The sequence below is a fragment of the Saimiri boliviensis genome, chromosome 6 (assembly GCF_048565385.1).
Source record: "Saimiri boliviensis isolate mSaiBol1 chromosome 6, mSaiBol1.pri, whole genome shotgun sequence".
NCBI classification, from domain to species: domain Eukaryota; kingdom Metazoa; phylum Chordata; class Mammalia; order Primates; family Cebidae; genus Saimiri; species Saimiri boliviensis.
Genome location: NC_133454.1, coordinates 36,271,358 through 36,283,849, shown reverse-complemented (window position 1 = coordinate 36,283,849; position 12,492 = coordinate 36,271,358). Strand labels below are relative to the sequence as shown.

The 12,492-nt window shown below is 37.8% G+C and overlaps 1 protein-coding gene across 3 annotated transcripts in view; it reads right to left on the bottom strand.

Moving 5' to 3' along the window:
* CNTN5 (contactin 5) overlaps nucleotides 1–12,492 on the bottom strand; it is a 1,375,758-nt gene that overhangs the window by 28,169 nt on the left and 1,335,097 nt on the right. The gene's annotated exons all lie outside the window — the stretch shown is intronic.

The following is a 12,492-nucleotide window of genomic DNA, read 5'->3' as shown; positions in this document are numbered from 1 at the left end:
TTCTGATTGTTGTATGATTTTGTTATCCTTCGTGTTATTTTGATTGTCTGATTTTTGTCTCTCAAAAAATTATTTTTATTTAAAATTATAATGTACATGATATTATTACTGGCAGGCAGAAAGTATAAATTCTGACTCATCTAAGTAAGAGAGTATAGTGAGGAACCTAAATAGAGAGGACGTGATGGCCTCCTTTTTTTTTTTTTGAGGTGGAGTCTCACTTAATTGCTCAGGCTGGAGTGTTAATGGCACAATCTCAATCTCAGCTCACTGTAACATTGGCCTCCTGGGTTGAAGCAATTCTCCTGCCTCAGCCTCCTGAGTAGCTGGGATTACAGGTGCCTGCCACCACGCCCGGCTAATTTTTGTATTTTTAGTAGCAATGAGATTTCACCATGTTGGCCAGGTTGGTCTTGAACTCCTGACCTGAAGAGATCCACTCCTCAGCCTCCAAAAGTGCTGGAATTATAGGCTTGAGCCACTATGCCTGGCTGAATGGCTCTTCTTAAAGACACTGTATTTTCTCCAAAGCTGATTCTCCAGGATAGTAATTATTTTAACTGTGCAGATAGTATATTTGATTTTCTGGTGTGATGATTCTATGATATTCATGTTACACACAATGCCATTTCCTTACATGAAGGTGTAAAATCATGAGTTCTGCCATATGCAGCTGTCGAATACTGGATGAGTTGTGAACTTTCCCTTACTTTTAAATTTTCATTCAGTCATATAAAAACTTTGAATAGTTCTTCCTAATATTTTGTCTTGCTTATCCATTTTTTCACACTGCCTAAAATGCTTTTTTAAGAGCCATGTTAGAGTCACAGCAAAACTGAAAGGAAGGTTCTAGAGATGTCCCAGATCTCCCTGCCCACTACACATGCACAGCCTCCGATGTTATCAAAATCCTTCACCAGAATAGTATATTTGCTATAATGGATGAACCTACAACACATCATCTTACCAATTTTTTTTTATAGTTATCATTTTTTAAATTGTATTTTATTTTTTATCGTACTTTAGGTTCTGGGGCATATGTACAGATCAGGCAGGGTTGTTGCATAGGTATATACATGGCAATGAGGTTTGCTGCCTCCATCCCCATCACCTATATCTGGCATTTCTCCCCATGTTATTCCTCCCCACCCCTTGCTGTCTCTACCCAACCCCCACAACAGACCTCAGTGTGTGACACTCTGCTCCCTGTGTCCATGTGTTCTCGTTATTCAACACCCACTTATGAGTGAGAACATGTGGTGTTTGATTTTCTGTTTTTCTGTCAGTTTTCTGAGAATGATGATTTCCAGATTCATCCATGTCCCTACACAGGACACGAACTCATCATTTTTTATGGCAGCATAGTATTCCATGGAGTATATGTGCCACATTTCCTTGTGCAGTCTAATATTGATGGACATTTGGGATGGTTCCACATCTTTGCTATTGTAAACAGTGCTGCAATGAACATACGTGTGCATGTGTCTTTATAACAGAATGATATATAGTCCTTTGGATATATAACCAGTAATGGGATTGCTGGGTCAATGGCATTTCTGTTTCTAGGTCCTTGAGGAATCGCCACACTGTCTTCCACAATGGTTGAACTAGTTTACACTCCCACCAACAGTGTAAAAGTGTTCCTATTTCTCCACATCCTCTCCAGCATCTGTTGTCTCCAGAATTTTCAATGATCACCATTGTAGCTCACATGAGATAGTATCTCAGTGTGTTTTTGATTTGCATTTCTCTAATGACCAGTGATGATGAGCATTATTTCACATTTGTTAGCCTCATATATGCCTTCTTTTGAAAAGTGTCTGTTCATATCCTTGGCCAACTTTTGAATGGGTTTGTTCATTTTATTCCTGTAAATGTGTTTTTATTCTTTGTAAGTTCTGGATATTAGCCCTTTGTCAGATGGGTAGATTGCAAAATTTTTTCCCATTCTGTTGGTTGCCAGTTCATTCTAATGATTGATTCTTTTGCTGTACAGAAACTCTTAAGTTTAACTAGATTCCATTTGTCTATTTTTGCTTTTGTTGCCAGTGCTTTTGGTGTTTTAGTCATGAAGTCCTTGCCTATGCCTATGTCCTGAAAGGTTTTGCCTAGATTTTCTTCTAGAGTTTTTATGGCGTTAGGTCGTATGTTTAAGTCTTTAGTCCATCTGGAGTTAATTTTAGTGTAAGGTGTCAGGAGGGGGTCCAGTTTCTGCTTTCTGCACATGGCTAGCAACTTTTCCCAACACCGTTTATTAAACATGGAATCCTTTCCCCATTGCTTGTTTTTCAATGTTTTTCAAAGATCAGATGGTTGTAGATATGTGACATTGCCTCCCAGGCCTCTGTTCTGTTCTGTTGGTCTATATCTCTGTTTTGGTACCAGTACCATGCTGTTTTGATTACTGTAGCCTTGTAGTATAGTTTGAAGTCAGGTAGCATGATGTCTCCCACTTTGTTCTTTTTGCTTAGAACTGACTTGGCTATGTGGGCTCAGGCTCTCTTTTGGTTCCATATGAAGTTTAAGGTGTTTTTTTTCCAGTTCTGTGAAGGAGGTCATTGGTACCTTGATGGGGATAGTGTTGACTCTGTAAATTACTTTAGGCAGTATGGCCATTTTCATGATATTGATTCTTCCTAACCATGAGCATGGAATGTTTCTCCATTTGTTTGTGTCCTCTCTTATTTCCTTGAGCAGCGTTTTATAGTTCTCCTTGAAGAGGTCCTTTACATCCTTTGTTAGTTGTATTCCTAGCTATTTTTTTCTCTTTGTAGTTATTGTGAATGGGAGTTGGCTCTTGATTTCACTCTCTGATACTCTGTTATTAGTGTATAGGAATGCTTGGGATTTTTGCAAACTGATTTTGTATCCTGAGACTTTGCTGAAGTTGCTTATCAGTTTAAGGAGGTTATGAGCAGAGAAGATGGGTTCTTCTAAATATACAATCATGTCTTCCGCAAATAGAGACAATTTGACTTCTTCCTTTCCTAATTGAATACTCTTTAATTCTTTTTCTTGCCTGATTTCTCTGGCTAGAACTTCCAATACTATATTGAATAGGAGTGTTGAGAGAGGGCATCCTTGTCTAGTGGCACACTTCAACGGGAATGCTTCCAGTTTTTGCCCATTCAGCATGATATTGGCTGTGGGTTTGTCATAAATTGCCTTTATTATTTTGAGATACATTCCGTTGACACCTAGTTTATTCAGAGTTTTTAGCATAAAGGGCTGTTGAATTTTGTGGAAGGCCTTCTCTGCATCAATTGAGATAATCATGTGGTTTTTGTCTTTGGTTCTGTTTATGTGGTGGATTACATTTATAGACTTGAATATGTTGAACCAGCCTTGCATCCCTGGGATGAAGCCTACTTGATCATGATGGATAAGCTTTTTGATGTGCTATTGCAATTGGTTTGCCAGTATTTTATTGAAGATTTTTGCATCTATGTTCACCATGGATATTGGCCCGAAGTTTTCTTTATTTGTTGAGTCTCTTCTGGGTTTTGTTATTAGGATGATGTTGGTTTCATAAAATGATTTGGGAAGGATTCCCTGTTTTTATATTGTTTGGAATAGTTTCAGAAGGAGTGGTACCAGCTCCTCTTTGTATGTCTGGTAGAATTCGGCTGTGAACAGATCTGGACCTGTACTTTTTTGATTGGTAGGCTATTAACTGCTGCCTTAACTTCAGCCCTTGCTGTTGGTCTATTCAGGGTTTCAACTTCTTCCTGGTTTAGGCTTGGGAGGGTGCAAGTGTCCAGGAATTTATCCATTTCTTCCAGGTTTACTGATTTATGAGCATAGCATTGTTCATAGTAATCTCTGATGGTAGTTTGTATTTCTGTGAAATTGGTGGTGATATCCCCTTTATCTTTTTTTATTGCATCTCTTTGATTCCTCTATTCTTTCTTTTTTATTAATCTGACCAGCAGTCTGTCTATATTTTTATGTTTTCAAAAAACCAGCTCCTGGATTTATTAATTTTTGAAGAGTTTTTTTTTTTTGTTGTTGTTTGTCTATTTCCTTCAGTTCTGCTGTGATCTTAGTTATTTCTTGTCTTCTGCTAGGTTTTGAGTTTTTTGATCTTGCTCTTCTAGCTTTCAATTTTGATGATAGGATGTCAATTTTAGATCTTTCTGTGCTTCTGTCAGAATTTATTGCCATACATTTTCCTCTAGACACTGCTTTAAAGTGTCCCAGAGATTCTGGTATGTTGTGTCTTTGTTCTTATTAGTTTGGAAGAGTATCTTTATTTCTGCCTTCATTTCATTGCTTATCCAGTCAACATTCAAGAGCTACTTGTTCAGGTTCCATGAAGTTGCATGGTTCTGAGTTAGTTTCTTAATCGTGAGTTATAATTTGATTGCACTGTGGTCTGAGAGACTGTTTGTTATGGTTTCTGTTCTTTTGCATTTGCTGACGAGTGATTTACTTCCAATTATGTGGTGCTGAGAAGAATGTATATTCTGTGGATTTGGGGTGGAGAGTTCTTCTGTAGATGTCTACTAGGTTTGCTTCATCCAGACCTGAGTTTAAGTCCTGGATATCCTTGTTAATTTTGTGTCTCATTGATCTGTCTAATATTGACAGTGGAGTGTTAAAGTCTCCCACTATTATTGTGTGGGAGTCTAAGTCTCTTTGTAAGTCATTAAGAACTTGCTTTATGTATGTGGGTGCTCATGTATTGGGTGCATATATATTTAAGATTGTTAGTTCTTGTTGCATTGATCCTTTTACCATTGTATAATGCCCTTCTTTATCTCTTTTGATCTTTGTTGGTTTTAAGTCTATTTTATCAGAGACTAGGATTGCAACTCCTGCTTTCTTTTTGCTCTCCATTTGCTTGGCAGATCTTCCTCCATCTCTTTATTTTGAGCCTTTATGTGTCCTTGCACATGAGATGGGTTTCCTTAATGCAGCCCACCAATGGGTTTTGACTTTTTATCCAATTTGTCAGTCTGTGTCTTTTGATTGGGGCGTTTAGCCCTTTTACATTCAAGGTTAATATTGTTATGTATGAATTTGATCCTGCCATTTGGATGCTAGCTGGTTGTTTTCCCTTTAATTGATCCAGTTTGTTCATTTTGTCATTGCTTTTTACTATTAGGTACATTTTTGGAGTGGCTGGTACTGGTTTTTCATTTCCATGTTTAGTGTTTCTTTCAGGAGCTCTTGTAAGCAGGCCTGGTGGTGATGAAATCCCTCAGCAATTGCTTGTCCATAAAGGATTTTATTTCTTCTTCACTTAGGAAGCTTAGTTTGGCTGGATATGTATTTCTAGGTTGAAAGTTCTTTTCCTAAAGGATGTCGAATATTAGCCCCACTCTTTTCTGGCTTGTTGGGTTCCTGCCGAGAGATCTGCTCTGAGTCTGATGGGCTTCCCTTTGTGGGTAACCTGACCTTTCTCTCTGACTGCCCTTAGCATTTTTTCCTTCATTTCTTTTTTTTTCTTTTTTTTTTCCTTTTTTTTTTTTTTTTTTTTTTTTTTTTTTGAGATGGAGTTTCGCTCTTGTTACCCAGGCTGGAGTGCAATGGCGCAATCTCGGCTCCCCGCAACCTCCGCCTCCTGGGTTCAGGCAATTCTCCTGCCTCAGCCTCCTGAGTAGCTGGGATTACAGGCACACACCACCATGCCCAGCTAATTTTTTGTATTTTTAGTAGAGACGGGATTTCACCATGTTGACCAGGATGGTCTCGATCTCTTGACCTCGTGATCCACCCGCTTCAGCCTCCCAAAGTGCTGGGATTACAGGCTTGAGCCACCGTGCCTGGCTTTTCCTTCATTTCAATCCTGGTGATTCTGATGATTATGTGTCTTGGGGTTTCTCTTCTTGAGGAATATCTTTGTGGTATTCTCGGTATTTCCTGGACTTGAATGTTGGCCTGCCTTGCTAGGTTGGGGAAGTTCTGGATAATATCCTGAAGAGTGTTTTCCAGTTTGGTTTCATTCTCTCTGTGACATTCAGGTACACCTGTCAAACGTAGAATAGGTATTTTCACATAATCCCATATTTCTTAGAGGCTTTGTTTATTTTTCACTCTTTTCCCCCTCTAAACTTGCCTTCTCATCTTGCTTCATTGAGTTGATCTTCAGTGTCTGATAGCCTTTCTTCTGCTTGGTCGATGTGGCTATTAAAACTTGTGTATGCTTTACAAAGTTCTTGTGCTGTGTTTTCAGCTCCTTCAAGTCATTTATATTCTTCTCTAAGCTGTTTATTTTTGTTAGCATTTTGCCTAATCTTTTTTCAGTCTTCTTAGTTTTTTTGCATTGGGTTAGATCATGTTCTTTTAGCTCAGAGAAGTTTGTTATTATCCACCTGTTTTTGTCAATTCATCAGATTCATTCTCCATCCAGCTTTGTTTCCTTGCTGATGAGTTGTGATCCCTTGGAGGAGGAGTGGTGTTCTGGGTTTTGGTGTTTTCATCCTTTTTGCAATGGTTTCTTCCCATCTTCTTGGATTTATTTACCTGGGGTCTTTGTAGATGGTGACTTTTGGATGGTCTCTGAGTGGTTGTCCTTTTCATTGATGTTGAAGCCATTTCTTTCTGTTTTTTAGTTTTCCTTTTAACAGTCAGGCCGCTCTGCTGCAGGACTGCTGGAGGTCCACTCTAGACCCTGCTTGCCTGGGGATCACTGCAGGGGCTGCAGAACAGTAAGGGTTCCTGCCGGCTTCTTCTTCTGTTATCTCTGACCCGGAAGGGTACCTGCCAGATGTCAGCCTGAGCTCTTCTTTGTGAGGTGTCTCTTTGGATAAACAGGGAGCTGCTTGAGGGGACAGTCTGTCCCTTATAGGAGTTCAGGTGCTTTACTGGGATATCCATTGTTCTGTTCAGAGCTGCTAGGCAGGTATGTTTCTCTCTGGTGCAGCAGAACTTCAACTGCCTCTTTCCCAGGTGCTCTGTCCTGAGAAGGTGGGGCTTTATTTATAAGCTCCTGTCATGCTGCTGCCTTTTTTCAGAGAAGCCCTGCCCAGCATGGAGGTGGTCTTGTCATAGTCTTCAACAGAGGCATTGCTGGGCTGTGCCCACCCACTGTGTAAACTTCCTTGCGGTTTTCTTTATAGAGGTAGAGTTTGAATTGCCTTGGTAATGGCAGTCTGCCTTGGCAATGGCAGACTGCCTCAGTAATGGTGGACTGTCTTGGTAGTGGTGGACTGCCTTGGTAATGGCAGACGCTCTTCCCTCCACTGTGCTGGACCAACCTGGGTCAATGTGCTTGCTGCAAAACTCTCATTCCAGAGCATTTCAGATTGCTGGTCTTTGTGGGGTGGGACCTGCCAAACCAGATCACCTGGCTCCCTATTTCAGCCCCCTCTTTTTCAGTTGAATGGGCAGTCCTGTCTCCTAGACATTCCAGGTGACAGTTGAAATGGCCACCCAGATTTGTGTGAGTTTTTGTGTGGAAACGTATGGTGCCAGCTGAAACAGCCATGCTGGAAACTTGTGGTGCTTTCAGCCCACGAATCTCCTGGTCTCTGGGCAGTAAAAACTCATTTGGATATGTGGTGATCACTTACCCTCTGTGTTGTTCTCTCTGGGAACTGCACCCCAGAGCTGTTCTTATTCAGCCATCTTGGATCTTCTCTCTAGTTGTCAGGTTTTTAAAAAAAATTCTAAAGTTTTATTTTCTGTTTTTTAATTTCAATAAGTTTTTGGTGGCATTTGGTTATATACATAAGTTCTTTAGTGGTGATTTCTGAGATTTTGGTGAACCCATCACCCAAGCAGTGTACACTTTTCCCAGTGGGAAAACTTTTATCCCTTGCCACCTCCCACTAGTCCCCTGAGTTCCTAAAGTCCAACGTATCATTCTTACAACTTTGCATCCTCATAGCTTAGTTCATACATGAGTGAGAACATACAATGTTTGGTTTTCCATTCCTGAGTTACTTCACTTAGAATAATAGTCTTCAGTTCCATCCAGGTTGCTGTGAAGCCATTATTTCAATTTTTTTTTTGAAATGTCTGAGTAGTATTCTATAGTGTATTTACCATATTTTCTTTATTCACTCATTGATTGATGGGAATTTGGGTTTGTTACATATTTTTACAATTGCAAATTATGCTGCCTATAAACATGTTGGTGCAAGTATCTTTTTTTGTATAATGACTTCTTTTCCTCTGAGTAGATACCTAGTAGTGGGATAGCTGGATCAAATGGTAGATCTACTTTTAGTTCTTTAAGGAATCTCCACACTGTTTTTCATAGTGATTGTACTAATTTAATTCCCACCAACAGTGTAAAAGTGTAATGTTTTCACCACATCCACGCCAACATCTACTTTTTGATTTTTTAATTTTTTTATAGGAGTTAGGTGGTATCATGCTGTGGTTTTGATTTGTATTTCCCTCATCATTAGTGATGTTGAGCATTTCTCCATATTCTTCTTGGCTATTTGCATATCTTGTTTTGAGAATTTCTAATCCATGTGTTTTGCCCACTTTTCAATGGGGTCCTTTGTTTTTTTTCTTGCTGATTTGTTTGAGTTCTTTGTAGATTCTGATATTAGTCGTTTGTTGGATGTATAGATTGTGAAGATTTTTTCCCATTCTGTGGATTGTCTGTTAACTCTGCTGATTATTTTTTTTTGCTATGCAGCAGCTTGTAGTTTAAGTCCCATCTGTTTATAGTCCCATCTTTGTGTGTTTGTTTTTGTTGCATTTGCTGAGTTCTTGGTCATGAAGTCTTTGCCTAAGCTAATGTCTATAAGGGTTTTTCTAATGCAGTCTTCTAGAAACTTTATGGTTTCAGGTCTTAGATTTAAGTCTTTGATCCATCTTGTGTGGATTTTCATAAAAAGTGAGAGATGAAGATCCAGGTGTATTTTTTTACATGTGGCATGCCAATTATCCTAGCACCATTTGTTGCATTGGGTGTCCTTTTCCTACTCTGTGTTTTTGTTTGGTTTGTCAAAGATCAGTTGGCTGTAAGTATTTGGCTTTATTTCTTGGTTCCCTATTCTGTTCTATTGGTCTGTGTGCCTAACTTTATACCAATACCATGCAGTTTTGGTGACTATGGATTTATAGTATAGTTTGAAGTCAGGCAAAGTGATGCCTCCAGATTTGTTCTTTTTGCTTAGTCTTGCTTTGGCTATGTAGGCTATTTTTTAGTTCCATTTGAATTTTGGGATTTTTTTTTCTAGTTCAGTGAAGAATAATGGTGGTATTTTGATGGAAATTGCATTGAATTGGTAGATTATGTTTGGCAGTATGGTCATTTTGAAAATATTGATTCTACCCATCCATGAGCATGACGTGTTTCAATTTGTTTGTGTAGTCTACAATTTGTTTCAGCAGTGTTTCATTGTTTTCCTTGTAGAGGTCTTTCACATCCTTGGTTAGGTCTATTCCTAAGTATTTTATTTGGCTGTTGTAAAAGGGGTTGAGTTCTTGGTTTGATTCTCAGCTTGGTCACTTCTGGTGTACAGCAGAGCTACTGATTTGTGTATATTAAATTTGTATGCTGAAACTTTGCTGAATTCATTTATCATTTCTAGGAGCTCTTTGAATTTGTCTTTAGTATTTTTGTGTATACAGCCATATCATCAGCAAACAGTGACAGTTTGACTTCCTCTTTACCAACTTGAATGCTCTTTATTTCTTTCTCTTGTCTGATTGCTCTGGCTAGAACATCCAGTACTGTGTTGATTAGTTATTATCATTTTGTTCCTTGACTTGCTCCAGTTATCAGGGGAAATGCTTTCAGCTTTTCCCCATTCATAATGTTGGCTGTGGGTTTGTCATAGATGACTTTTATTACCTTGAAGTATGTCTCTTCTAGGCCAGTTTTGCTGAGGGTTTCAATACTATAGCGATGCTGGATTTTGTCAAATGCTTTTGCTGTGTCTGTTGGGATGATTACATGATTTTCAATTCTGCTTATGTGGTGTATCACGGTTACTGACTTACATGTTAAACCATCCCTGCATCCCTGGTATAAAACCACTAGATCATGGTGGATTATCTTTATGACATAAGGATTTTTGCATCTGTGTTCATGAGGGGATTTGATCTGTAGTTTAATATTTTTGTTATGTCATTTCCTGGTTTTGGTATTAGGTTGATACTGGCTTCAGTGAATGATTTAGGGAGGATTCCCCTTTATCTTTTGGAATAGTGTCAATAGGATTGGCACCAATCCTTCTTAGAATGTCTGATAGAATTCAGCTGTGAATCCATGTGATCCTGGACTTTTTTGTTGTTGTTGTTGGCATTTAAGAAATAACTATTTCAATCTTGCTGCTCGCTATTGGTCTGTTTAGAGATTCTATATTTCTTGGTTTAGTCTAGGAGGGTTGTATATTTTCAGAAATTCATCTGTCTCCTCTAGATTTTCTAGTGTATGCATGTAAAGGTGTTCATCATAGCCTTGAATAATCTTTTGTATTTCTGGGATATCAGTTACAATATCTCTGTTTTGTTTCTAATTGAGCTTATTTGGATCTTTTCTCTTCTTTTTTAATCTTGCTAACGGTCAATCAATTTTATTTATATTTTCAAAGAACCAGCTTTTTGTTTCATTTATCATTTGAATTTTTCTTTTTCTTTTTGTTTCAGTTTTATTTAGTTCTGATCTTATCTTTGTCATTTCTTTTCTTCTGCTGGATGTAGGTTTGGATTGTTTTTATTTCTTCACTTTTATAGGTGTGACCTTAGATTGTCTATTTGTGCTCTTTCAGACTTTTTGATATAGGCATTTAATACTATGAACTTTCGTCTTATCACCTCTTAGATTTTGCTGCATCTCAGAGCTGTGCCATTTTTATCATTTAGTTAAAAGAATTTTTAAATTCCCATCTTGATTTCATTGTTGACCCAGTGATCATTCAGGAGCAATTTATCTGATTTCCATGCATTTGCATGGTGTTGAGGAATCCTTTTTGAGTTGATTTCCAATTTTATTCCGCTGTATTCTGAAAGACTACTTGACAATAATTTTGATTTTTCTTAAATTTACTGAGACTTGTTTTGTGGCCTATTATATGTTCTATCTTGGAGAATATTCCATATGATGATAAATAGAACATATTCTGCAGTTGTTGGGTAGAACATTCTGTAAGTATCTGTTAAGTCCATTTGTCCTAGGGTATAAAGTCCATTGTTTCTTTGTTTTCTTACTCTCTCAGTGACCTGTCTAGTGTTGTTAAGGGAATATTAAAGCCTCCCACTATTACTGTGTTGCCATGTATCTCCTAACTTAGGTCTGGTAATTATTATTTTATAAACTTGGGAGCTTCAATGTTAGGTGCATATATATTTAGAATTGTGATATTTTGTGATATTTTCCTTCTGGACTAAGTCTTTTTATCATTATATAATGCCCCTCTTTGTCTTTTTAAACTGCTGTTGTTTTAAAGTTCGTTTTGTCTAAGAATAGCAACTCCTGCTCACTTTTGGTATCCATTTGCACTGAATATCTTTTTCCACCTTTTTACCTTAAGTCTATGTGAGTCCTTATGTGTTAGATGAGTCGCCTAAAGACAGCAGAAACTTGGTTGGTGAATTTTTATCTATTCTGCCTTCTGTATCTTTTAAGTAGAGCATTTAGGCCATTTACATTCAATGTTCATAGTGAGATATGAGGTACTATTCTACTCATCATGCTGTTTGTTGCCCCGAATACCTTGGTTTTTGTTTCCATTGTGTTATTGTTTTACAGGACTGGTGAGATTTATGCTGTGAGGAGATTCTATTTTGGCGTATTTTGAAAATTTGTTTCAAGATTTAGACCTCCTTTTAGGATTTTTTGTAGTGTTGGCTTGGTATTGGTGAATTCTCTCAGCATTTGTTTGCCTGGAAAAGACTGTATCTTTCCTTTGCTTATAAAGCTTAGTTTTACTGGATATGAAATTATTGATGGATAATTGTTTTGTTTAAGGAGGCTAAAAATAGGACCCCAATTTCTTCTAGCTTGTAAGGTTTCTGCTGATAAATTTTCTGTTGCTCTGATAGGTTTTCCTTCATAGGTCACCTGATGCTTTTGCCTCATAGCTTAAGATTCTTTCCTTCATCTTGACTTTAGATAACATGATGACTGTGCCTAGGTGATGATCTTTTTTGTGATGAATTTCCCAGTTGTTCTTTGAATTTCTTGTATTTGGATGTCTAAATTTCTAGGAATGCTGGGGAAGTTATCCTTAATTATTCCCTCAAATATGTTTCCCAAACTAGATTTATCTTCTTCCTCAGGAATACCAGTTATTCTTAGGTTTAGCCATTTAACAGGCTTTGTTCATTAAAAGTTTTTTTCTTTGTCTTTGATGGATTGAGTTAATTAAAAAGCCTTGTCTTTGAGCTCTGAAGTTCTTTCATCTGCTTGTATGAATCTGTTATTGAGACTTTCCAGTGAATTTTGCATTTTTCTAAGTGTATCCTTGATTTTCAGAAGTTGTGATAGTTTTTATTTGTTCTGTGTATTTCACTGAAGAATTTCCCCTTCATATTCTGTATAATATTTTTGAATACTTGACGTTGGACTTGACCTTTCTC